At 44.4% G+C, this 27,614-nt stretch overlaps 10 non-coding genes across 10 annotated transcripts; 7 read left to right on the top strand and 3 right to left on the bottom strand.

Annotated features, from left to right (window-relative positions):
* Positions 1-3,973: 3,973 nt before the first annotated feature.
* On the top strand, positions 3,974-4,046 carry trnak-uuu (transfer RNA lysine (anticodon UUU)). Its single transcript has one exon. It is a non-coding gene; the product is annotated as a tRNA-Lys (tRNA).
* A 1,796-nt stretch (positions 4,047-5,842) lies between these two features.
* On the bottom strand, positions 5,843-5,914 carry trnah-gug (transfer RNA histidin (anticodon GUG)). The gene has a single exon. It is a non-coding gene; the product is annotated as a tRNA-His (tRNA).
* A 1,144-nt stretch (positions 5,915-7,058) lies between these two features.
* Positions 7,059-7,132, bottom strand: trnai-aau (transfer RNA isoleucine (anticodon AAU)). The gene has a single exon. It is a non-coding gene; the product is annotated as a tRNA-Ile (tRNA).
* Positions 7,133-8,381: 1,249 nt separating this feature from the next.
* Positions 8,382-8,491, top strand: trnal-caa (transfer RNA leucine (anticodon CAA)). Its single transcript has 2 exons — positions 8,382-8,419; positions 8,446-8,491. It is a non-coding gene; the product is annotated as a tRNA-Leu (tRNA).
* A 5,003-nt stretch (positions 8,492-13,494) lies between these two features.
* trnak-uuu (transfer RNA lysine (anticodon UUU)) lies at positions 13,495-13,567 on the top strand. The gene has a single exon. It is a non-coding gene; the product is annotated as a tRNA-Lys (tRNA).
* Positions 13,568-16,450: 2,883 nt separating this feature from the next.
* trnal-caa (transfer RNA leucine (anticodon CAA)) lies at positions 16,451-16,560 on the top strand. The gene is made up of 2 exons: positions 16,451-16,488; positions 16,515-16,560. It is a non-coding gene; the product is annotated as a tRNA-Leu (tRNA).
* Positions 16,561-18,676: 2,116 nt separating this feature from the next.
* Positions 18,677-18,749, bottom strand: trnak-cuu (transfer RNA lysine (anticodon CUU)). Its single transcript has one exon. It is a non-coding gene; the product is annotated as a tRNA-Lys (tRNA).
* A 739-nt stretch (positions 18,750-19,488) lies between these two features.
* trnan-guu (transfer RNA asparagine (anticodon GUU)) lies at positions 19,489-19,562 on the top strand. The gene has a single exon. It is a non-coding gene; the product is annotated as a tRNA-Asn (tRNA).
* Positions 19,563-21,635: 2,073 nt separating this feature from the next.
* Positions 21,636-21,708, top strand: trnak-uuu (transfer RNA lysine (anticodon UUU)). Its single transcript has one exon. It is a non-coding gene; the product is annotated as a tRNA-Lys (tRNA).
* Positions 21,709-25,049: 3,341 nt separating this feature from the next.
* On the top strand, positions 25,050-25,159 carry trnal-caa (transfer RNA leucine (anticodon CAA)). The gene is made up of 2 exons: positions 25,050-25,087; positions 25,114-25,159. It is a non-coding gene; the product is annotated as a tRNA-Leu (tRNA).
* The last annotated feature ends 2,455 nt before the right edge of the window (positions 25,160-27,614 follow it).

The following is a 27,614-nucleotide window of genomic DNA, read 5'->3' as shown; positions in this document are numbered from 1 at the left end:
TCCGGGACCTTGCTCTCTCGGTCATGACCCAAAGCTCATGACCGTAGGTGAGGGTCGGGACGAAGATTGATCGGTATATAGAGAGCTTTGCCTTCTGGCTCAGCTCTCTCTCATGGACAACAGTGCTGCAAAGGGATTGCAATACCGCCCCTGCTGCCCTAATTCGCCGACCAATCTCCAAATCCCTAATCCACTCACATGAGAACAACACCCTTCTCCACTTGAGGCAAGATCTCAGTCCCTACCCGGAGAGAGCAATCCATCCGTTTCCGGTTGAGAACCATGGTCTCGGACTAAGAGGTGCTGATCCTCATGCCAGCCGCTTCACACTCAGACGCAAACCGATCCAGCGTGAGCTGTAGGTCACGCGATGATAAAGCCATCAGAACCAAATCATCTGCAAAGAGTAGAGACTGGATCTTCAGGCCACCAAACTGCAAACCCTCCTCACCAGAGCTGCGCCTCAAAATCCTGTCCATGTAGACCAAGAACAGGATTGGGGACAAAGCACAACCCTGGCGAAGACCAACCCTCACTGGGAATACATCGGACTTGCATCCAAGTATACAAACACAACTCCCGCCCCGGGAATACAGAGACTGAACAGCCCTCAGTAGAGAACCACTCACCCCATACTCCCGAAGCACCTCCCACAACCGATCCCTGGGCACCCGGTCATACGCCTTCTCCAAGTCTACAAAGCACATGTAGACGGGTTGGTCATACTCCCAGCAACCCTCGAGAACGGTCGCAAGAGTAAAGAGTTGGTCCGTAGTTCCACGGCCAGCACTGAACCCGCATTGTTCCTCTTGAATCCGAGGTTTGACTATCGATCGGACCCTCCTTTCCAGCACCTTGGAGTCGACCTTACCAGGGAGGCTGAGGAGTGTGATGCCTCTGTAATTTGCACACACTCTCTGGTCCCCCTTTTTAAATAGAGGGACCACCACCCCCATCTGCCACTCGTCCGGTACCGACCCAGATCTCCACGCAATGTTGAAGAGGCGTGTCAACCACGACAACCCATCAACACCCAGAGCTTTCAGCATTTCAGGACAAATCTCGTCAACTCCCGCAGCCTTGCCACCGTGCAGTTTTTTGACTACCACAGTGACTTCAGCCCGAGAAATTAACAAAGACTGCCCATCAGCCTCCAGCTCTGTCTCCCTTACGGAGGGCGGAATATCCGGATTCAGGAGTTCCTCAAAGTACTCTTTCCAACTGCCAATTACATCCTCTCTTGAAGTCAGCAGCAAACCATCCTTGCTGTAAACAGCTTGAATGTTCCGCTGCCTCCCCCTCCTGAGGTGCTTGACCGTTTTCCAGAAGCGCCTTGGTGCCGATCGAAAGTCTTCCTTCATGGACTCTCCAAACTTCTCCCACACCCGCTGCTTGGCCTCAGCAACAGCCGAAGCCGCAGCCCTTCGAGCCAGACGGTACCTTGCAACTGCCTCAGGAGTCGCACAAGACATTAGGTCTCGATACGACTCCGTCTTCAGTCGGACAGCTTCCCTGACCTCGGGTATCCACCAAGATGTCCTTGGGTTGCCGCCCCTTGAGGCACCGATGGTCTTCAGGCCACAACTCGCAACTGAAGCCTCAGCCATGGCGGTTTTGAACACCGACCACTCATGGTCGATTTCCCCAACCTCCACAGGGATGCGTGAAAAAGCTTCCCGGAGGTGTGAGTTAAATGCTCCTCTGACGGCTTCGTCCACCAGACGTTCCCAGTTCACCCGCACTATCCGTTTGGGTTTACCTGGTCAGTCTAAAGGCTTCCCCCGCCATCGGAGCCAGCTCACCACCAGATGGTGATCAGTTGACAGTTCTGCTCCTCTCCTAACCTGAGTGTCCAGAACATGTGGCCACAGGCCAGATGGAACGATCACAAAATCGATCATTGACCTACGACCTTGGGAGCTCTGGTACCAAGTACACTTATGAGCCTCCCGATGTTCGAACATAGTGTTTGTGATGGACAAACCATGTCTAGCACAGAAGTCCAACAACAAACAACCATTCGGGTTAAGATCAGGCAGACCGTTCCTCCCAATCACGCCTCTCCAAGTTTCTCCGTCATTGCCCACGTGAGCATTGAAGTCTCCCAGGAGGACAATGGAGTCATCCAGGACCCCCAAGAAGGCCGGATACTCCGAACTGGTATTTGATGCATACGCACAAACAGCAGTCAGTCTAAGCCTAAGCCTCAGGGAGGCGACCCTCTGGTCCATCGAAGAGAACTCCAACAAACAGGCGCTCAACCGGGAGCTTGTGAGTATCCCCACTCCCGCTTGGCGCCTCACACCATGAGCAACACCCGAGAAGGACAGAGTCCAGCCCATATCAAGGAGTTGGGTTCCAGAGCCCAAGCTGTGCATGGAGGTGAGCCCCACCAGATCTAACTGGTAACGCTCCATCTCCCGCACTGACATTCCACGTCCCCAGAGCTAACCGATGCAGCCCAGGGCCTCTGCGCCAGCCTTCTCTCCTTCCACTGCCACCCAAATGACAGCGCACCCGACTCCTGGATTGCCCTCCACAGGTGGTGAGCCCATGGGGCAACGATGGGATGGATGAAGCACGGTCCACGCTGCTCTTTCGGGCCGTTCCCGGCCGGGTTACGTGGGTCGCCCGGCCACCAGGCGCTCGACGGGCCCAACACCCAGGCCTGGCTCCAGGTGTGGGCCCCGGTGTCCCTCCGGGCCGGGTACTCCTCATCCATTTTCCCTCCTCCATAAAGTCGTCTGGACCGTACTTAGTCTGACCTCTCATCAGGGACCTGTTTGTCAGGGATGATCCTACCAGGAGCACAAGGCTCCCGACAATATAGCTCCCTGAATCATTGAGGTACTCAAACCCCCCCACCATGATAAGGTGACGGTCCATGGAGGAGTGAGAATGAGAATGTGTGTGAATCTAGACAAAACTGTATTCATGTGGACACCAGCTGTACATAATCTGTGATGTTCATTCTCATGCATGTACAGGGTCATTTGCATTCAGACCCCTTTAATGGATCATGTTCGATAACGACAATCCATTGAAGGTGTGATGTTTTTTTTCCTCTCTGGTATGTTAACCATGCATGATAAGAAATTGGTTCGTATCATGGTTGAACCAATGACCTTGGCGTTATTAGCAACTGTCATTTTGACTGGAGTCATTTTGCAGACCTGTCCAATTGATTATGAAGAACAACACATGAGATGGGGAGGAAGACTCACAGGAGGCTTCGTCAGTTCTACTGAGCTGCGTTGGAGTTCAGGCTTATATCAGGCCATCTGAATGGGACAAGATGTTGATGGACAGGGGTGGAGCCAGTCCAGTGTGATGGGTGACAAGAGTCAGCATTATGCTAATGGGGTCTTCTTTTGCCAAAATGCAGACAGTGCTGTCTTCAAAGGTGTGTTTCTTGTCCTCTATATGTAAATGGCCTACAGAGTCTTGTCCAGATGAGTTGGCTCTCCTGTGTTGGGCCATTCATTTGTGGAGAGGTTGTTTAGTTCTATTTCATATGTGCTCCGCCCTCTAACGGCCTTCGCAATTGGTTAATCCACATCGAGGCACTGGGTTACGTGAGTAACCACCATTTTCTCCAATGTAAAGGTCTGGGACTCTTGGCTGCACTGGACTGCATAAACCACATTGCTCCTTTTCTGGCTCATAGGGAATAACTATGCTGTTACGGCGCTGGACATTGTTTTCTTTGTCCTTTGTGTTCCCTTTTGATGTTTTGGTAATTCCTGACGTGAATCTCCTCCTTCTCTCTCCCGAGGTGAGCTGGGGATGTTTTGGGCTCGATGTCTCAAAGTTCTGATGACTCCAAGTTTTTGTTCTAGTGAGAGTCAAATTGGAGGTATTGGTCGGCGTGTGTTGGTTTCCTGTACACTTCGATGTTGAGGCTCCTGTCTGCTTCAGTGTTTACAGCACAGTCCAGAAAAGGTAGTCTGTTGTTTTCATGTTCATGTTAAGAGCCTGGATAGCTCAGTCGGTAGAGCATCAGACTTTTAATCTGAGGGTCCAGGGTTCAAGTCCCTGTTCAGGCGATGGTTTTATCAGGCACATCGTCTCCAGATGAGCACCAAAAGCTGTTCTGAACCTTCACATGCCCAATTTGAATCTTCATAACACCATTAAACACCATTATATTTGTGGGCGGGTGAAGGCTCGAAGATGATGACTTGACTTTTTACTTTTCAAACCACCAGAACCGCAAACAAAAACATGGTCAACCAATCTTTCATTCATGACGCAGAAATGAAACACTGTTTGACTCCACAAGAAGAATATTAGCACAGTGCATGACACACATTTCATCACAACTTTTTTGTCTGTATTGCTCAAGAAAGATGTTTCCAAGAAGCTGTGATCGTGTCGATGTTAGTACTCTGCGTTGTAGCCACAGAAATTCCAGTTTGAATCCGGTCACGGTACTTTGCTTTTCTTCACATCACTGTGAGCCTTCAGTCCCATCCAATATGTTGTTCTTCATTGGACAGGTCTGCAGAATGTCTCCAGTCAAAATGAGGGTTGCTAATAACATTGTGATCATGGGTTCTACCCCAGCAATTACCTTTTTTTTTTATCATGGATATAAAACATGCAAGGAAATATAAAATGCTACAATGTAATTTGTTCTCAAAGTAGTTTTATCCTCGATAAACCAGTGACACCTGGTGCTGCTGTGTAATAATGGATAGAAATAAACCTTTTCTTTTTGTAAACTTAAATGTAGTGATGAGGCCACTACTTTTATATTCACACACCGTAACACAACAAAGATGTTGCTTTCATTCGTGAAAAGGTTTGTGTTGCAAAAACAAAATCATCATTTGAGAGTTAAATCTACATTAGTTACTTTGGACACAAAAGTCTGATGGAAAGAGCAAAATATGAATTCAATCATCAATATAAAGAGGAAAAAAATTTGCTCAAAGCTGTGATCGCTGAACTTTGCATTAACTGGTTATACCAGTTTCTTTGAATCTGCTGACAAGACTCTGAAGGTCAGTTGTCAGGATGGCCGAGCGGTCGAAGGCGCCAGACTCAAGGTGATAAACCTTCCTAACCATGGGACTTCTGGTCTCTGAATGGAGGCGTGGGTTCGAATTCTTCCTCTCTTCAATTGCTTCTAAAGCGCAGAAGAGTTTTAAAAAATCTGTCACTTACATTTCTTTCCCCTTTGACAAATACAGTGTTGATATATTCAGATTCAAATGACATGAGAGAGAGAAAAAAGTATCCAGTTTAGGGGCGAGCATTTCCATCAACAATCCTGAATGCTATCAGAATTTGTATCGCGTACAGTTTCTGTGATTTTCCATCACTGCAATTCCTCACCAAAGAATAATAAAAAAATACTAAGTACCTAAGTTAAAATAACTGAACAAAAAACACCTCTGTAAATGTAGACACAAGCACCCAAAATATCTTATATCTAATATATGGATTTTGATGGCCAGTGTCTTTTCTCTCCACGCTGCACACGCATCCAAGCAGACACAACGTAGAGTGCCAGCAGGTGCAGAGTCCCAGAGGCGACAGAAGAATCACTGGTTAAACTGGTTAAACTAAGCCATAAGTATATGGCTTTTGATGTAGATTCATTCTGTCAGTTCAAATCTTCATGGAAGTCAGCAGCTCTCTCTGTTCTACTAACACTAATTCATATTTCATCTGCGGCGTCAAACTAAATACCTAAAGGGCCATGTGGGTGCAGCTATTTGTTTCAACCAAACAAGCAGCATCAAACTAACCCCATTGGTTCCACTGTGTGCTCCAGATCGGTTTGACAAAAAAACCTGCACCTGCAAATTTGAATGAAAAAAAAAGAAAAGCAGAGTGCCGTGACCCGGATTCGAACCGGGGTTGCTGCGGCCACAACGCAGAGTACTAACCACTATACGATCACGGCTGCTTGGAAACATCTTTCTTGAGCAATACAGACGAGAAAAGTCGTGATGAAATGTGTGGCATGCACTGAGTAAATATTCTTCTCATGAAGTCAAACAATAGTGTTTTTTTTTTTTGTAAATGAAAGACTGGTTGTTTGTTTTGTGGTTGTGGTGGACTAATGCGAGTCGTGTTTCGAAAAAACAGAATCTTCGAACGCTGGCCAGTGTCTTTTCTCTCCACGCTGCACACGCATCCAAGCAGACACAACGTAGAGTGCCAGCAGGTGCAGAGTCCCAGAGGCGACAGAAGAATCACTGGTTACACTGAAGGTTACCGTATTTTCCACACTATAAGGTGCATCGGATTATAAGACGCACCTTGTATGAATGGCCTATTTTAAAACTGACTCCATATATCGGCATTCTGTAGCAGGTGCTTGCGGGTGTGGTCTCTTACCCAGTGGGATGATGGGTAGGGACACACAGGTGTGACTCATTAAATAGAGGCTGTATGCCACGCACTGGGGAATCTTTGTTGTGAAGACTGAATACACGACACACAGAACTTGACCTGCGACTCCTACCCCTTTGTCCTGCCATAGTACCACATGATGAGGCACATAGAATAGAAGCTGGAGTCGTGGCTGGGGTTGCGTTATGAGTCCACTAGATATAGTTAGGAATAGGAATATATAGGAATATAGGAAGTCTCAAAACAGTGCAAAGCAATAACAATATAACAATAACCCAATAACTCAACGTTGTTCAAACTTTAATGTCCAGATTCACAATATGACCAACCTTGTTCAGTGGTAAAGAGAAACAGGAAAAGCTCACTTTATCAGTTCATTCCTCATCCACGAATCCCTGGAATTCTTCTTCTTCAGTGTCTGAATTGAACAGTCGGGCGAATACAGCATCCAACATGCCCGACTCCGTCTGGTCAAAGTCATCATTATTCGAGTCAGTGTTGCTGCTATTGTCTGGCAGTTCAATGATGATTCCTGCCTCTCTGAAAGCTTGGACTACAGTTGAGACTGGTATATCAGGCCAGGCATTTACGATCCACTGGCAGATTGAGGCGTATGTCGGCTGGGAAGTTTTCTTTTGGCAAGGTCTTCCTGTTAAAATTACCAGTGGGTGGAATTTTCTTAAATCAAATAATGGCCAGTATGGGGATCGAACCCATGACCTTGGCGTTATTAGCACCACGCTCTAACCATCTGAGCTAACCGGCCTGCTCATATAGAGGTTTAAGGATACAACTCTCTGTGGAATGAAGAATCTGAGATTCAAGTTCTTTTGTGCACATTATCTTATCTTTTCGACCTTGTATGTGTTGTCTCCATCCTAATGTCCCATTCATGCGTTCAAAAAAGGATCATTGCTTCCGTTCATGGTCTGTTGCTTCTGAATGCAAATGACACTATACATGCGTGAGAATGAACATCACAGATTACGTACGAGAGTATCATGTACGTATGTACCATTCCGTACTAGAGTATGAGCATGAGACTTCCTCTGTCCGAATGGAGGAGCGGCTAGAAGACTTGGGGTGTAGACAGGAATGTCTGTTTTCTCTGGAGCTCCCTGAAGGTCTTGTCTCAGCGACTCTGCCTGGAGGTCAAATGTGGGCGTGCGCGTGTGTGACGATGTGTATCTGGTACGAGGAACGCCCTTGATCCAGCCTCTATTTATTGTGTTTGTACTTTGAACAATTTGATGCATAGCGATGCCAAGCGATGAGACGATGTTATGCTGATGTGGAATAAACCGAAGCTTGCATCCCACTGCTTCTGTGGTTCCTTCTGCCCTGACTTCACGCCCTGAGAAGTGTATCACTCGATGGCCGCACAACACGAACACATTCACCATAGAAATGGAATGCATTTACAGTAAATGCACACACATGCCATAATCCTGATTGAATGTTCTCTGGTCCCTTATTTTTTTGGTTTTGTGTTTCTCACAGATCGGGTGGACAGATTTTCAGAAATACAGAAGTATTGACCCTTGAAAACTTTGCTCCTTGTTTGTGGCAGGCTGACTCTTCCAAATCCCAGCTACAATTAATGATGTATCAATAAGTTACATTTGTTTAACAAGGCATTTACTTTGCCCTGTTCCAAAACAATCTAATTTCTGGAGATGCTGTGCAATAATAGACATAAATAAACCTTTTCTATTTGTAAACTTAAATGTAGTGATGAGGCCACTACTTTTATATTGACACACCGTAACACGACAAAGATGTTGCTTTCATTTGTGAAAAGGTTTGTGTTGCAAAAACAAAATCATCATTTGCGGGGTAAAAGTACATTAGAGACTTAGCACATAAAAGTCTGATGGAAAGAGCAAAATATGATTTAAATAATCAATATAAACAGTCCAAAAAATTTGCTCAAAGCTGTGATCGCTGAACTTTGCAGGGTTTAACTGGTTATTCCAGTTTCTATGCAGCTGCTGACGACCTTCTGAAGGTCAGTTGTCAGGATGGCCGAGTGGTCGAAGCCGCCAGACTCAAGATGATAAACCTTCCTAACCATGGGACTTCTGGTCTCTGAATGGAGGTGTGGGTTCAAATCCCACTTCTGACAAATCCTTTTCTCTGCCCTATTCTTTGTCACTTCATGTTTCCCAGTCTTGCTGTCTTTTATTGCCTGTTGGGTATGAAAGAGTAAAGCGCTCAAGACTTGAAATCTGTCACTTACATTTCTTTCCCCTGGCGAATACTGTATTAATATATTCATGTTCAAATGACATGAGAGAGAAAAAAGTTGCCAGTTTAACTGTTTTTTTTTAATGGGCCTATTTTTTAGATCAACAATCCTGAATCTAATCAGAATTTGTCTCAAGTATACTTTCTGTGATCTTCCATAACTGCAATTCCTCACCAGAGAATGATTAACAGTAACAAAGTACCATAGTTAAAAAAAACTTGCAACTGAAAAAAAAGAACAAACGAAAAGCACTTCCAGAAATGTGGACAAAATGCATTGCTCATCAATACTTTGCCCGAACAGGGACTTGAACCTTGGACCTACAGATTATAAGTCTGATGCTGTTATTCCAATTCCAATCCAATTCTTGAGAACATGTTGAAAGAAATGGAGGAGAAAAAATTACAGGAGACATCGGAGATAGGATTGATGAAGTGAATATATAAAAAAGGTTTTGTACGACCAGCTGCAGGTGGCGATGGAGAGCCAGCCACGACATGAGCTGAGGATCAACATTGGCGACCTGAATACGAAGGTTGGTCAGGACCAGTGGCGTGTATTTATTCTGACCTAAATTTATATGCCTCATAATAACATCAATATATGACAGCAGGGCTTGAGAATCCACACATAGCAACCTTAATATTGGTTAATCGATCAATGTGCAATTTCCGGAGCATTTAAAATCAATTATCTGTTGTATTTTTGACATTTCATTTTGTTCCCGTTGATTTAGTAACTAATAGACATGACAACCAATGCTCTCTCAGAGCTCTCACTCTCCACACCTGTGTGAGTTTTCCACCCCGTACGCTCCATGTGGCTCTCATGCAGAGTGACAACATGCATTAAATGTTCCGCATGAAGAGAAAGCATCCTGGAGAAACACACTTGAAAAGTCAAGGGGAGCCTGACAGTCGTAATTTTACAGGTAGTCCACTGAGGCCCCATGTGGGTCGAGAGGCCCCTGGCTGCAGCCTGGAGAATGGGCTGAGCTCCGCCCACATTGAGCTAACATTAACCTGTGAAAAATCTCTAATTTCATTCGTTTCATTATCAATATTCTCGTGTGTAATGATAACGTACATAACATAACGAGTTAGACTGGCAAAAATGTTCATACATTTCATTTTATATTGCATATGGTTTCATAAAGTTAGATTTCTCGTGTAGTAACATTTGGATGAAACATATTTCATGATGTTGTAGAAACAAGATGTATAAGAAATGATTCATTGAAAACCTTGTTCTTCAGTATTCTGTTGTGGGTTAGAAAATAACCTGATTAGTTAAAAAAAGAAAAAAAAAACATTCACCCCCTATTTTTTGAACTAACACAATATGTTTTCTGTTTTGTGAGAAACAGTTGGATTATTATTTATCCAGGAGGTGGTGCACATGCGCCGTGAGGCACATGAGTGACGCATGCGTAGCTCAGTTAACAACTGAGTGAGCAAAACTGACTCGTGTCGTTCTCGTGTGCTCCACAGGTGAGCAGTAAAAGCGAGGGGTAAACGCTCCTCATCTCATGAAAGTAAATTGTTTGTGAGTGATTGTATGTCTGCTTAAGGTAAGAGTTTCGCAATGAGAGTCATCCGTTGTCTGAAGCAAATATAGAAACGTTCAATACCACGTGGGTAGCCTGTGTGAATGTATCAATTGTTGTATTTGTGGCGCCCTACGGTGGTCGGCGTCCAAATGTATATGAAATACAGCCCAAATTAAGAGTCCAACAACGCCACCTTGGGAATTTCAGAATAATAACTCAGGACACGCAGGTCCGCTTACTCTGGAGACATGAGACAGGGTTCCAGTTGCATGTTAATAAATATAGATACTTTAATAATACAAATAATTCTAAAATCCAAGAATCAAAAATAAAAGTAACAAGACTATAGTGGAGCTGGGGCGCACCAGGATGGGGGACACCCTCTAAGACAGCGGGTCCAACCACACAACAAACTGATGAACCCGAAAAACGCATCCAAGCTGCACAAACATGCAAACATGTCCCCCACAGCACAGCACACGATAAAAGGAACCGCCACCAGGTCACCTACACCATCCAGGCCCCAGCTGCTACAAGAAGAGTGTCAATGGCAGACCAGGTCAGAGACACAAATAACAAAATACGTGAAAGACTAACTCAATAATGAACTAACAAGAAAAGGAATATCAGAGACAACCCAGAGTTTACAAATCACAAAACAAAAGAAACCTGCCTTTGAAGCTTGGACCACAGGCAGCAGCCTCTCACTGAAGCAGAGTATTCCTTCAGGTCAAACACCCCCAGACCTTCCTCTGAGGACAGTAAGATGAAGGCCAGGGTGGACCACTGAGCAGGAGACAGTTGAGCTGTGGAGAGAGCTCTATATGTCAGCTGCTGTTGGACCTGCTCCACGAGAGAAGTGTCCTTCACTTCACTCAGACAATGGAACAGCTGGATGATTATCTCTGGAGACACTTTCTCACTTATCTTCTTCTCGATGAGCTCTGCTGTGTGTCCAGTATCTACTTCCTGTCAGTGACAACAAACCTGGGAGGAGACTCTGACTGGTCTGCAGAGAAAGACCCAGATGGAAGCGCAGGAACAAGTCCAGATGTCCAGTAGGACTTTCTACAGCTTCATTTCTTGCTGTCTGGTAGTGTTCTGGAGTGTTCTGTTTGTTTCTAAGGAGGCGCCTGCTTCCTCTCCGAGCCCATGCGCAGCATGCTCGACAGCGAGCCCGCCGTCTTGCATGAACTCTCCAGCTTCTCCACGTGTTCAGGAATTCAGGAAACAGCGAGTCCTCAGAATTGGGGACAGCAGCGAGGACGCGTCTCTCTTTGTTCCCCAGTCCCGAAAGGCCAAGCCACATGTTCCGCGCTGCCATTTGTAACAGCGCTTGGCTCCGGCCTTGATGAAGGCCTGCGCCATCCGTAAGAAGGTGGCCATGGACACTTGGGCCTCGTGTAGCTCCTCTGGGGTCAGGTCCTCTTTGCCATAGAGCATCCTGTCCATGGAGCAGGCCAGAAGAGAGATATTGTTGGCCAACGCCGTGACCTGGGTCGCACAATTGTATACCCTGTCCACCAGGGCATAAGTATAGCGAGAATGCTCGTCCGGGATGACCTGCTTCCTTGTTGCCCTCGGTGAAGGATTGGCGCCAGGCACAAGGCCAGCGAGTCGCCCAGCGGAGGGAGGCCTTTCCTCCAGTCGACTCTGTCCACCTTTGCATACGGTTCGTATGCATCGGCTGGAGTCTTGACGTTCGCTGGGGCCTCCATGTCCTTCTTTCGGAATCCCCACAACGACGGAATCTTCAGGCACGTGGTCGACGGCCTCCTCTTTGGCTTGGATTTGAGCTCGTGCACCGAGCAAGACAAGTCTTCTTCCTCAGGAGGATGTGGGTCCTGCGGGGGTTTTAATCCCAGCCTCTCCATCGCCGACGCGAAGAGCTTGGGCATATTGTCGAGTGGGAAACGTCTCGGTGGTGGAGCAGCCGCTTCCTCCTCTTCGTCCTCACTCGGGCCTTCCTGCAGGGCCAAGTCCTGAGCCGGCGCGGGGACGTCGGCAAACAGAAGCTCCAGGTCCTCCTCCACGGATACCCGGACCTTGTCGCTCTCATCATACTCGTCCCAGGACTTCATCTTCGGCCGCTTGCCCTTACCTTTGGTCGTGGGCTGGCGAGCCTTGGGCTTGGGCGGCTTAGCCTTCTCGACCAGGCCACCGAACCACGAACTCCCTCCTCTGCCGTTCCCCCGCAGGAAGGTCGGCGCATGCGATGCACTTCATAACATTACACATTGACGAGGCAAATGGACAGCCATTCAGCCGCGGGGATTGTTGGTGTCCTGATGGGAAATCCGAGCACCGATCCTGGACAACAGGTCGTCGAACTGGCTGGGTTCAGCCGAAAGTACCGCTGGAACCGCTCGTCATTCAGCCGAAGCTCCTGGAAGAGGTGGTGAAACTCGGCGAATTGCGAGTGATTTCGGAGGACATCATGAACCCACAGACGTTGTTTTTTCCTTTTTTTCCCCAAAAGACAAAGCGTTGCAACTGCTTGTATGTGACCAAGCTCCGCCATCTTTAAATCCACAATTCACACGCACACAACTTGAGACCACGTCCCCCGGCGACTGACCTACTTTCGATCCGGACAGGTGGCGACTAATGACGACAGGAGCAAGCTACCTGCTGCTGACGACTGGCGCTACAGCGACTGAAAAGTCGCGTTCGGTGTGTACGTACCTTTAAGTGATGCTCCCTAACTACGGTATTCATGATTAACCATTATTGATCCATATATAAGGCACATTATAAGATGCATCATCAGCTTTTGAGAAAATTGAATGCTTTTGAGCTAACTGGCCTGCTATGACACAGGTGTGTTTCAGACACGAGGAGAGCTGTTAAACTGGTGTTTTGGAAATGAAGAGACAACGCTCTGTGGAATGAAGAATCTGAGATTCAAATTCTGAGCCAAAGAAGAAGAGAAAGACAATAGAGGTTCACTGATGATGGAGAAGCAGTATTTCATTCCTTTAGTCCATTTTAAGAGGTGTTATCAGGGGGTTAGATTGGGCATCAGTTGCCTCAGTACAGTTTCTGGAAAGACGAAATTGTCCTACATCCTTGTGCCCACACAATGCACCCAGAGTCAAATCTTTCCTTCAATGTGTTATGTTTGTGTGTCTGTTTGCTGTCTGTCACTCAAACACAGAGCTAAGTGGTCTCATCCTTCAGTTGTCTAGACCTGTACAATTGCTATCTGCCAGTGGATCGTAAATGTCTGGGCTGATACATCAGTCTCAACCAATACTGTTGCGTTGCAAAGCATGAGTTAAACCGATGATGCGCAACGTCCTCTGCTTCCACACCACGACCCGTGTCCAGAGCCTGGATAGCTCAGTTGGTAGAGCATCAGACTTTTAATCTGAGGGTCCAGGGTTGAAGTCTCTGTTCAGGCGGTGCTTTTATCAGGCACATGGTCTCCAGGCAAGATGAGCACCAAAAGCTGTTCTGAACCTTCACATGCCCAATTTAAATCTTCATAACACCACTTCAAATGGATTAAAGGAGTAAATCTTCCTTCCTAAACACCATTATATTTGTGGGCGGGTGAAGGCTCGAAGATCATGACTTGACTTTTTACTTTTCAAACCACCAGAACCGCAAACAAAAACATGGTCAACCAATCTTTCATTCATGATGCAGAAATAAAAGACTGTTTGACTCCACGAGAAGAATATTAGCACAGTGCATGACACACATTTCATCACATCTTCTCTCGTCTGTATAGTTTGTATTTGTATTGTTGTTTCCAAGCAGCTGTGATCGTGTCGATGTTAGTACTCTCCGTTGTAGCCACAGAAATTCCGGTTTGAATCCGGTCACGGTACTTTGCTTTTCTTCACATCACTGTGAGCCTTCAGTCCCATCCAATATGTTGTTCTTCATTGGACAGGTCTGCAGAATGTCTCCAGTCAAAATGAGGGTTGCTAATAACATTGTGATCATGGGTTCTACCCCAGCAATTACCTTTTTTTTTCATGGATATAAAACATCCAAGGAAATATAAAATGCTAGAATGTAATTTGTTCTCAAAGTAGTTTTATCCTCGATAAACCAGTGACACCTGGTGCTGCTGTGTAATAATGGATAGAAATAAACCATTTCTATTTGTGAACTTAAATGTAGTGATGAGGCCACTACTTTTATATTCACACACCGTAACACAACAAAGATGTTGCTTTCATTCCTGAAAAGGTTTGTGTTGCAAAAACAAAATCATCATTTGAGAGTTAAATCTACATTAATTACTTTCCACACAAAAGTCAGATGGAGCAAAATATGATTTTAATCATCAATCAAAAATTTGCTCAAAGCTGTGATCGCTGAACTTTGCATTAACTGGTTATACCAGTTTCTATGAATCTGCTGACAAGACTCTGAAGGTCAGTTGTCAGGATGGCCGAGCGGTCGAAGGCGCCAGACTCAAGGTGATAAACCTTCCTAACCATGGGACTTCTGGTCTCTGAATGGAGGCGTGGGTTCGAATTCTTCCTCTCTTCAATTGCTTCTAAAGCGCAGAAGAGTTTTTAAAAATCTGTCACTTACATTTCTTTCCCCCTTGACAAATACGGTGTTGATATATTCAGATTCAAATGACATGAGAGAGAGAAAAAAGTATCCAGTTTAGGGGCGAGCATTTCCATCAACAATCCTGAATGTTATCAGAATTTGTGTCGCGTACAGTTTCTGTGATCTTCCATCACTGCAATTCCTCACAAGAGAATAATAAAAAAAAAAAACTAAGTACCTAAGTTAAAATAACTGAACAAAAAACACCTCTGTAAATGGAGACACAAGGACCCAAAATATCTTATATCTAATATATGGATTTTGATGGCCAGTCTCATTTCTCTCCACGCTGCACACGCATCCAAGCAGACACAACGTAGAGTGCCAGCAGGTGCAGAGTCCCAGAGGCGACAGAAGAATTACTGGTTAAACTACATCAAAAGACATATATTGGCTTTTGATGTAGATTCATTCTGTCAGTTCAAATCTTCATGGAAGTCAGCAGCTCTCTCTGTTCTACTAACACTAATTCATATTTCATCTGGGGCGTCAAACTAAATACCTAATGGGCCATGTGTATGCAGCTATTTGTTTCAACCAAACAAGCAGTATCCAACTAACCCCATTGGTTCCACTGTGCGCTCCAGATCGGTTTGACAAAAAAACCTGCACCTGCAAATTTGAATGAAAAAAAAACAAAGCAGAGTGCCGTGACCCGGATTCGAACCGGGGTTGCTGCGGCCACAACGCAGAGTACTAACCACTATACGACCATGGCTGCTTGGAAACATCTTTCTTTCATCTTTCTTGAGCAATGCAGACGAGAAAAGTTGTGATGTAATGTGTGGCATGCACTGAGTAAATATTCTTCTCATGAAGTCAAACAATAGTATTTCATTTATTTTTCTGTAAATGAAAGACTGGTTGTTTGTTTTGTGGTTGTGGTGGACTAATGCGAGTCGTGTTTCGAAAAAACAGAATCTTGGCCAGTGTCTTTTCTCTCCACGCTGCACACGCTTCCAAGCAGACACAACGTAGAGTGCCAGCAGGTGCAGAGTCCCAGAGGCGACAGAAGAATCACTGGTTAAACTGAAGGTTACCGTATTTTCCGCACTATAAGGTGCATCGGATTATAAGATGCACCTTGAATGAATGGCCTATTTTAAAACTGACTCCATATATCGGCATACTGTAGCGGGTGCTTGGGGATGTGGTGTCTTAGCCAGTGGGATGATGGGTAGGGACACACAGGTGTGACTCATTAAATAGAGGCTGTATGCCACGCACTGGGGAATCTTTGTTGTGAAGACTGAATAAAAAACACACAGAACTTGACCTGCGACTCCGACTCTTTTGTCCTGCCATAGTACCACATGATGAGGCACATAGAATAGAAGCTAGAGTCGTGGCTGGGGTTGCGTTATGTATCCACTAGATATAGTTAGGAATAGGAATATATAGGAATATAGGAAGTCTCAAAACAGTGCAAAGCAATAACAATATAACAATAACCCTATAACTCAACGTTGTTCAAACTTTAATGTCCAGATTCACAATATGACCAACCTTGTTCAGTGGTAAAGAGAAACAGGAAAAGCTCACTTTATCAGTTCATTCCTCATCCACGAATCCCTGGAATTCTTCTTCAGTGTCTGAATTGAACAGTCGGGCGCATACAGCATCCAACATGCCCGACTCCGTCTGGTCAAAGGGTTTAACTGGTTATTCCAGTTTATATGCAGCTGCTGACGACCTTCTGTCGGTCAGTTGTCAGGATGGCCGAGTGGTCTAAGGCGCCAGACTCAAGGTGATAAACCTTCCTAACCATGGGACTTCTGGTCTCTGAATGGAGGCGTGGGTTCGAATCCCACTTCTGACAAATCCTTTTTCTCTGCCCCATTGTAAGGTCACGTTTCCCAGTCTTGCTCTCTTTTATTGCTTCTAAAGTGCTGATGACTTTTCTAAAATCTGTCACATTTATTTCCCCTGGCAAATACAATGTTGATATATACAGATTCTAATGTCATGAGAGAGAAAAAAAGTAGCCAGTTTAGGGGCGAGCATTTCCATCAACAATCCTGAATCTAATCAAAATTTGTATCATGCACAGTTTCTGTGATCTTCCACAACTGCAATTCCTCACCGGAGAATAATAAAGAATAACTAAGTAGCTTAGTTAAAATAACTTGCAACTGAAAAGAGAAGTAACAAAAAACACCTCCTTGCTCTTCTGAAAAGTTGTGCAAACATGGTCTATACCTGTGTGGGTTTGAACTACCAACCTACCAATTAATTTTCTTTCATGCGTGTTAGGATTTCAAGATGGGTCCAGACATCCGCTAGTTTCTGAACTTTTCTGACCTAAGTGGCCCGGCTAGCTCAGTCGGTAGAGCATGAGAATCTTAATCTCACGGTCGTTGGCCACAGTATTTTATCTGCCTCTAATCTGGGTGGTCTACATCCTTGTGTCCACACGATGCACCTACTGCAGAGGCAAATCTTCCCTTCTCTGCGTTATGTTTGTGTGTCTGTCTGCTGAACAGAGAGCTAAGTGGTCTCATCCTCCTGCTTGTTGTGTGCTTGTTCAACTTCTCTTCAACAGGCACAGTGCAACATTTCCTTTCTGTGTGTTTTATCATTTGTTTGTTCTCTCGTTTCAAATTCCCTCCCCTAGTTCTTATTGTGTGTTTCTTTGTTCCCTGATCTTATCAACTGACAGTGTTTGATTTCTTTCTTTTCCACAAAAACTGATGTGTAAACCTGTCTGTGTGGTTTAATGTTAATGTTGCTATGTCACCAGTCTGCAGGCACACAGCAACGGCAGCAGGACTGTACCAACCATATGTCCTGTACATTGACCAGTGGAATGACTGTGCCTCTGAGTACCTGGAGTCCAAACGCTTTGTTTGAAAGATGTTACTTTCATCTGGAAAAAGGATTTTGGGATCTCAAAATGTGGAAAATAAACCTTTTTTTGCCAAAAAAAAAAACATGATTTGAACCTGAAAAGTACAGCACATTAAGTAGTTAGAAAATAGAAGTCAGATGGAAAAAAACAAATGTGACTTGAAATCAAAAAATAATTCAACCGTCAAACATGATTTGCTAAAAATCAGTTCCTGTGGGGAAAATAAAAGTAGTACTGAATGTAACTTCACTTCTTTGAACAGGTTTCGCCATTACTTTATCTACTCCAAGGCGCTGCCTCTGCCAGTAGCGATAAGTTCCCACCCAGCAGTCAGTTTTGCGTGACACTGATGGAATTGTGCAAACATGCTTTTAGATCTCTAGCTTCCATGCAGGAAAATCATGCTCAAGATTCTGATGCTTCACTGGCTAATTGTGTAAGGACCATGTTTATCATCCCGAGTTCCAGCATGAGCCCCTCAATATTGGGTGGAAGTTCTGTATTACAGTCAAATGCTGCCATTTCGTGTCCTGACCACTAATGAGTGGCTCTTGTTTGAGATGAATCTCTCAACTTTAGCTTCCATGCACCGCTGTGACTATAATCCCCTTTCACTCCTCATTTCACTGCCACATCTGACATCTGACTCTCCTGGTGGCCCATTGCAGAGAATCACAAGAGGCATCTCAGCAGTCTGAAGCATGAAGCAGGTGACCACAGAGCTGCTAAAAACACTGGAAACACACGGCCACGCTCTCGTGCCTCTGACCACCTGGAGGTCATTGTTGAGTCCAATGAAAGATCAACTGTGTCGCCTGTAAACACCAATGTCTCTCATTGGTCGATTTGTTTATGCTGCAGTGCTAATATTTACCACACGAGCCTGATTTGGACATGCGTCGTGCGAGAGCATTACAGCGTCCCTACAGTCCTGGTATATGTACTACATTGATTTGCGCTGGAGTTCTGTGTTTGTGTGACAGAAACACAAACATCACACAGAGAAGGGAAGATTTGCCTCTGCAGTCGGTGCATCGTGTGGACACAAGGATGTAGACCACCCAGATTAGAGGCAGATAAAATACTGCGCCCAACGTGGGGCTCGACCCCACGACCCTGAGATTAAGAGTCTCATGCTCTACCGACTGAGCTAGCCGGGCCACCGAAGAGAGAAAAGTTCCAAAATTAGAGGATTTATTGAACCATCTTGAAATCTTGGAAAAAGAATATGAATTGTTAGGTTGGTGGTTCAAACCCACACAGGTATAGACCCTATTTGATCACAGCCTGTGGAAAGAGGAAACTGAAACTTGAATGAAAAAAAAGATCAAATGAAATATCTCACCAACACAGCTGTCAAGCCACGTCACAGACGGGGCAGGAGTCTTGGAATTGAGTGACTGCCTATTTCAGAAATAAACTCTTAGTGACAAACACTTAACAACATAATATACATGTATCAAGTGTCGAGTAACCTTGAGTAAGTGGACTGTTTTTATACTGTTCTCTGAGCCAGATGTTTCCTTTCTCAATACCATATTAGGAGACCTTGAGTGAAAGTCTCAGCAGGTGACCTGAGGTGCGAGAGGTGCCAGGTACGAAACCCAGATGAGCCCCATCTGAGGGACTCCTTTTAGAGTTTTAGTTTCTGTGCACCCTCAGTAACCATACTGCCCTATATCACACTAGTGAATGGGCTTGTTCCAGAATGATCTTTCAACTTTAGCGTGATGAGGTTCCTGCAATGAATTTGATCAATCAATCGATAGGTATCAATAGAGAGCAGCTGACCAAAATGAGGGTCAGTTTCCCACACTGGGAGTCAATGGTGGCCTGAGGGCCCGACCGCATGGAACATGTTTACAAACGTTTGATCCAGATGTTACATCGCTGTTTCATGTCTCTGTGGCGCAATAGGTTAGCGCGTTCGGCTGTTAACCGAAAGGTTGGTGGTTCGAGCCCACCCAGGGACGTACACTGTTTTATGGATACTAAATTGTGTTTCAGCTGGGCTGTCAAACTCAATCCCTGAAGGGGAAACAAAGGCTTTGAATTCAACTGCAATGATACAATTGAGAATGTGTGTGAATCTAGACAAAACTGTATTCATGTGGACACCAGTTGTACATAATCTGTGATGTTCATTCTCATGCACGTACAGGGTCATTTGCATTCAGACTCCTTTAATGGATCATGTTCGATAACAACAATCCATTGAAGGTGTGATGTTTTTTTTCCACTCTGGCATGTTTTACATGCATGATAAGAAATTGGTTCGTATCGTGGTTGAACCAATGACCTTAGCCTTATTAGCAACTGTCATCTTGACTGGAGTCATTCTGCAGACCTGTCCAATTGATTATGAAGAACAACACATGAGATGGGGAGGAAGACTCACAGTCATCGTGTCTGTTTCAGGCAAAAAGGGACATTTGATGATGAGGATGTGGGAGTGGATTTCGTCTTTACCGTTCTTACCGTTGTTGCCTCGGTTGATCCATATGTAAGGCACATCAGATGATAAGATGCATCATCAGCTTTTGAGCTAACTGGCCTGCTATGACACAGGTGTGTTTCAGACACGAGGAGAGTTGTTATACTGGTGTTTTGGAAATGAAGAGACAACGCTCTGTGGAATGAAGAATCTGAGGTTGTTTGTGAGTGTGCTCAGTTATCCGGGTGATCACGCTGCAAAGGTTTGAATCAGGATCAACCGGACTAGTAATTGTCAAAGAAAACATTTGGCCTTCTATCCAGGAGGCTTCGTCAGTTCTATTGAGCTGGGTTGGAGTTCAGGCTTATATCAGGCCATCTGAATGGGACAAGATGTTGATGGACAGGGGTGGAGCCAGTCCAGTGTGATGGGTGTCAAGAGTCAGCATTATTAATTAATATTAATGGCTACCTGCCCATTGAGGATGGGTATTGATGGGCCATTAATGCAAATGCTGAATGTAGCCCAGGTGGCAATTGGGGCTATTCAGATGTTGATACCACACTGTACAGCTGTGAAGGACCTGTCCAGGTCTAGATCAATGGCTAAATCTGCCTGGGGAGTGTGTTCAGGACAGCATTGTATGAGGACAAAAGATGGTGTCTCAGTCTCTGTCTTGGTTGCCTCTTTTACTCCTCTTTCAAACCACTGGTCTTCTTTTGCCAAAATGCAGACATTGCTGTCTTCAAACTTCAAAGTGTTTCTTGTCCTCTAGATGTAAATGGACTGCAGAGTCTTGTCCAGAGGAGTTGGCTCTCCTGTGTTGGGCCATTCGTTTGTGGAGAGGTTGTTTAGTTTCTCCAATGTAAAGGTCTGGGACTCTTGGCTGCACTGGGCTGCATAAACCACATTGCTCCTTTTCTGGCTCATAGGGAATAACGATGCTGTTACGGCGCTGGACATTGTTTTCTTTGTCCTTTGTGTTCCCTTTTGATGTTTTGGTCATTCCTGACTTGAATCTCCTCCTTCTCTCTCCCCCTAGGTGAGCTGGGGGTGTTTTGGGCTCGATGTCTCAAAGTTCTGATGACTCCAAGTTTTTGTTGTAGTGAGAGTCAAACTGGAGGTATTGGTCGGCGTGTGTTGGTTTCCTGTACACTTCGATGTTCAGGCTTCTGTCTGCTTCAGTGTTTACAGCACAGTCCAGAAAAGGTAGTCTGTTGTTTTCCACATCTTCTCTGGTGAATTTGATGTGTCCGTCTGCCAAGTTGATGTGTTGTGTGAAGGGTTCCACTTCATCCTTTTAGATTAGGACCCAGGTGTCATCCACATATCTGAACCAACAGCTGGGTGGTGTGGCCTTGTATGAAACTGTGAGAACTGACGAAGCCTTCTGGATAGGAGGCGAAACGTTTTCTTTGACTGTTACGAGTCCGGTTGACCTGATTCAAACCTTTGCTGCGAATCTGAGACTCAAATTCTGAGCCAAAGAAGAAGAGAAAGACCACATTGAGGTTCACTGATGATGGAGAAGCAGTATTTCATTCCTTCAATACGTGCGTTGAACCGATGATGCGCAACATCCCCTGCTTCCAAACCACAAACCACGTCCAGAGCCTGGATAGCTCAGTCGGTAGAGCATCAGACTTTTAATCTGAGGGTCCAGGGTTCAAGTCCCTGTTCAGGCGATGCATTTATCAGCCACATCGTCTCCAGTCCAGATGAGCAAAAAAAGGTTTACTGAAGCTTCAGATACCCCCTTCATAACACCACTTCAAAAGTATTGAATGTATGAATCCTTCCAAAACACCAGTGTATTTGGAGGGTGGCGAGCGCTCGAAGATGATGACTTGACGTTTTACTTTTCAAACCACCACAACAGCAAACAAACACATGGTCAACCGATCTTTCATTCATGATGCAGAAATGAAACACTGTTTGACTTCATGAGAAGAATATTTACTCGCCACACGCCACACATTTCATCACAACTTTTTTGTCTGTATTGCTCAAGAAAGATGTTTCCAAGCAGCCGTGATCGTATAGTGGTTAGTACTCTGCGTTGTAGCCACAGAAATTCCAGTTTGAATCCGGTCACGGTACTTTGCTTTTCTTCACATCACTGTGAGCCTTCAGTCCCATCCAAAATGTTGTTCTTCATTCGACAGGTCTGCAGAATGTCTCCAGTCAAAATGAGGGTTGCTAATAACATTGTGATCATGGGTTCAATCCCAACAATGACCTTTTTTTATCATGGATATAAAACATGCAAGGAAATATAAAATGTATTCACCCGTTCTTATAGGGACTGTTGCTACCGTACATGATCTGTTGGAGGCGTCTGAATGCAAATGACCCTATTGATGCGTGAGGAAGGTGAGAATGAACATCACAGATGAAGTACTGGAGTATGTGTGACTGATTTCCACATGAACACTGGTAGTTGAATTCAAAAGCTCAATGTGGACCCACTTGTGTTTGTTTTTGGTTGTGGTGGACCGATGTTGTGTTTTGAAAAGTAAACAGTAAACACACAATATTCAAACCAGTCTCTTTTCTCTCCACACTGCACACGCTTCCAAGCAGACACAATGCAGAGTGCCAGCAGGTGCAGAGTCCCAGAGGCGACAGAAGAATTACTGCTTACACTGAAGGTTACCATATTTTCCACACTATAAGGTGCATTGGGTTATAAGCAAATGAATGGCCTATTTTAAAACTGACTCCATATATCGGCATACTGTAGCGGGTGCTTGGGGGTGTGGTGTCTTAGCCAGTGGGATGATGGGTAGGGACACACAGGTGTGACTCATTAAATAGAGGCTGTATGCCACGCACTGGGGAATCTTTGTTCTGAAGACTGAATAAACGACACACAGAACTTGACCTGCGACTCCGACTCCTTTGTCCTGCCATAGTACCACATGATGAGGCACATAGAATAGAAGCTAGAGTCGTGGCTGGGGTTGCGTTATGTATCCACTAGATATAGTTAGGAATAGGAATATATAGGAATATAGGAAGTCTCAAAACAGTGCAAAGCAATAACAATATAACAATAACCCAATAACTCAACGTTGTTCAAACATTAATGTCCAGATTCAAAATATGACCAACCTTGTTCAGTGGTAAAGAGAAACAGGAAAAGCTCACTTTATCAGTTCATTCCTCATCCACGAATCCCTGGAATTCTTCTTCTTCAGTGTCTGAATTGAACAGTCCGGCGAATACAGCATCCAACATGCCTGACTCCGTCTCGTCAAAGTCATCATTATTCGAGTCAGTGTTGCTGCTATTGTCTGGCAGTTCAATGATGATTCCTGCCTCTCTGAAAGCTTGGACTACAGTTGAGACTGATATATCAGGCCAGGCATTTACGATCCATTGGCAGATAGAGGCGTATGTTGTTCGGCATTGTCTCCCTGTCTTGGTGAACGTGTGTTCGTCTTCTGTCATCCACTGTTCCCACACAGTTCGCAGTCCATCTTTGTATGCCCTGTTGACACCAATATCAAGCAGCTGGAGTTCTTTAGTCAATCCAGCGAGACTGACGACAAGCCCCGAATTCGTGTCCCGGTTGTTCAACGCTGACTTCGAACGTCTTTTCTTCAACCATCCCTTCAGGTTAGCTTTGAGGACGATGATGACGGCTGGGAAGTTTTCTTTTGGCAAGGTCTTCCTGTTAAAATTACCAGTGGGTGGAATTTTCTAAAATCAAATAATGGCCAGTAAGGGGATCGAACCCATGACCTTGGCGTTATTAGCACGCTCTAACCATCTGAGCTAACCGGCCTGCTCAGATATATTGATTTAAGAATACAACTCTCTGTGGAATGAAGTTCTTTTGTGCACATTATCTTATCTTATCTACCTTGGATGTGTTGTCTACATCCTAATGTCCCATTCATGCGTTCAAAAAAGGATCATTGCTGCCGTTCATGGTCTGTTGCTTCTGAATGCAAATGACGCTATACATACGTGAGAATGAACATCAGAGATTACGTACGAGAGTATCATGTACGTATGTACCATTCCGTACTAGAGTATGAGCATGAGACTTCCTCTGTCCGAATGGAGGAGCGGCTAGAAGACTTGGGGTGTAGACAGGAATGTCTGTTTTCTCTGGAGCTCCCTGAAGGTCTTGTCTCAGCGACTCAGCCTGGAGGTCAAATGTGGGCGTGCACGTTTGTGACGATGTGTATCTGGTACGAGGAACGCCCTTGATCCAGCCTCTATTTATTGTGTTTGTACTTTGAACAATTTGATGGATAGCGATGCCAAGCGATGAGACGATGTTATGCTGATGTGGAATAAACCGAAGCTTGCATCCCACTGCTTCTGTGGTTCCTTCTGCCCTGACTTGACGCCCTGAGAAGTGTATCACCCGCTGTCCGGATTACACGAACACATCCACCATAGAAATGGAATGCATTTACAGTAAATGCACACACAGGCCATAATCCTGATTGAATGTTCTCTGGTCCCTTATTTTTTTAGTTTTGTGTTTCTCACAGATCGGATGGACAGATTTTCAGAAATACAGAAGTATTGACCCTTGAAAACTTTGCTCCTTGTTTGTGGCAGGCTGACTCTTCAAAATCCCAGCTACAATTAATGATGTGTCAATAAGTTACATTTGTTTAACAAGGCATTTACTTTGCCCTGTTCCAAAACAATCTAATTTCTGGTGATGCTGTGCAATAATGGACATAAATAAACCTTTTCTATTTGTAAACTTAAATGTAGTGATGAGGCCACTACTTTTATATTCACACACCGTAACATGACAAAGATGTTGCTTTCATTCGTGAAAAGGTTTGTGTTGCAAAAACAAAATCATCATTTGCGGGGTAAAAGTACATTAGAGACTTAGCACATAAAAGTCTGATGGAAAGAGCAAAATATGATTTAAATAATCAATATAAACAGTCCAAAAAATTTGCTCAAATCTGTGATTGCTGAACTTTGCAGGTTTTAACTGGTTATTACAGTTTATATGCAGCTGCTGACGACCTTCTGAAGGTCAGTTGTCAGGATGGCCGAGTGGTCGAAGGCGCCAGACTCAAGATGATAAACCTTCCTAACCATGGGACTTCTGGTCTCTGAATGGAGGCGTGGGTTCAAATCCCACTTCTGACAGATCCTTTTCTCTGCCCTATTCTTTGTCAGTTCATGTTTCCCAGTCTTGCTGTCTTTTATTGCCTGTTGGGTATGAAAGAGTAAAGCGCTCAAGACTTGAAATCTGTCACTTACATTTCTTTCCCCTGGCGAATACTGTATTAATATATTCATGTTCAAATGACATGAGAGAGAAAAAAGTTGCCAGTTTAACTGTTTTTTTTTAATGGGCCTATTTTTTAGATCAACAATCCTGAATCTAATCAGAATTTGTCTCAAGTATACTTTCTGTGATCTTCCATAACTGCAATTCCTCACCAGAGAATGATTAACAGTAACAAAGTACCATAGTTAAAAAAACTTGCAACTGAACAAAAAAGAACAAACGAAAAGCACTTCCAGAAATGTGGACAAAATGCATTGCTCATCAATACTTTGCCCGAACAGGGACTTGATCCTTAGTCCTACAGATTATAAATCTGATGCTGTTATTCCAATTCCAATCCAATTCTTGAGAACGTGTTTAAAGAAATGGAGGAGAAAAAAATATAGGCGATATAGGAGATAGGATTGATGAAGTGAACATATAAAAAAGGATTTGTACGACCAGCTGCAGGTGGAGATGGAGAGCCAGCCACGACATGAGCTGAGGATCATCATTGGCGACCTGAATACGAAGGTTGGTCAGGACCAGTGGCGTGTATTTATTCTGACCTAAATTTATATGCCTCATAATAACATCAATATATGACAGCAGGGCTTGAGAATCCACACATAGCAACCTTAATAGCGGTTAATTGATCAATGTGTAATTTCCGGAGCATTTAAAATCAATTATCTGTTGAATTTTTGACATTTAATTTTGTTACCGTTGATTTAGTAACTAATAGACATGACAACCAATGCTCTCTCAGAGCTCTCACTCTCCACACCTGTGTGAGTTTTCCACCCCGTACGCTCCATGTGGCTCTCATGCAGAGTGACAACATGCATTAAATGTTCCGCATGAAGAGAAAGCATCCTGGAGAAACACACTTGAAAAGTCAAGGGGAGCCTGACAGTCGTAATTTTACAGGTAGTCCACTGAGGCCCCATGTGGGTCGAGAGGCCCCTGGCTGCAGCCTGGAGAATGGGCTGAGCTCCGCCCACATTGAGCTAACATTAACCTGTGAAAAATCTGTAATTTCATTCGTTTCATTGTCAATATTTTCGCGTGTAATGATAACCTACATAACATAACGAGTTAGACTGGCAAAAATGTTCATACATTTCATTTTATATTGCATATGGTTTCATAAAGTTAGATTTCTCGTGTAGTAACATTTGGATGAAACATATTTCATGATGTTGTAGAAACAAGATGTATAAGAAATGATTCATTGAAAACCTTGTTCTTCAGTATTCTGTTGTGGGTTAGAAAATAACCTGATTAGTTAAAAAAAGAAAAAAAAACCATTCACCCCCTATTTTTTGAACTAACACAATATGTTTTCTGTTTTGTGAGAAACAGTTGGATTATTATTTATCCAGGAGGTGGTGCACATGCGCCGTGAGGCACATGAGTGACGCATGCGTAGCTCAGTTAACAACTGAGTGAGCAAAACTGACTCGTGTCGTTCTCGTGTGCTCCACAGGTGAGCAGTAAAAGCGAGGGGTAAACGCTCCTCATCTCATGAAAGTAAATTGTTTGTGAGTGATTGTATGTCTGCTTAAGGTAAGAGTTTCCCAATGAGAGTCATCCGTTGTCTGAAGCAAATATAGAAACGTTCAATACCACGTGGGTAGCCTGTGTGAATGTATCAATTGTTGTATTTGTGGCGCCCTACGGTGGTCGGCGTCCAAATGTATATGAAATACAGCCCAAATTAAGAGTCCAACAACGCCACCTTGGGAATTTCAGAATAATAACTCAGGACACGCAGGTCCACTTACTCGGGAGACATGAGACAGGGTTCCAGTTGCATGTTAATAAATATAGATACTTTAATAATACAAATAATTCTAAAATCCAAGAATCTAAAATAAAAGTAACAAGACTATAGTGGAGCTGGGGCGCACCAGGATGGGGGACACCCTCTAAGACAGCGGGTCCAACCACACAACAAACTGATGAACCCAAAAAATGCATCCAAGCTGCACAAACATGCAAACGTGTCCCCGACAGCACAGCACACGATAAAAGGAACCGCCACCAGGTCACCTACACCATCCAGGCCCCAGCTGCTACAAGAAGAGTGTCAATGGCAGACCGGGTCAGAGACACAATTAAACAAAATACGTGAAAGACTAACTCAATAATGAACTAACAAGAAAAGGAATATCAGAGACAACCCAGAGTTTACAACTCACAAAACAAAAGAAACCTGCCTTTGAAGCTTGGACCACAGGCAGCAGCCTCTCACAGAAGCAGAGTATTTCTTCAGGTCAAACACCCCCAGACCTTCCTCTGAGGACAGTAAGATGAAGGCCAGGGTGG

Source organism: Synchiropus splendidus, chromosome 10, assembly GCF_027744825.2.
Source record: "Synchiropus splendidus isolate RoL2022-P1 chromosome 10, RoL_Sspl_1.0, whole genome shotgun sequence".
In the NCBI taxonomy this organism is placed as follows: domain Eukaryota; kingdom Metazoa; phylum Chordata; class Actinopteri; order Syngnathiformes; family Callionymidae; genus Synchiropus; species Synchiropus splendidus.
The sequence above is the reverse complement of the archived record's forward strand: the minus strand, read 5'-3'. Positions and strand labels throughout refer to the sequence as shown.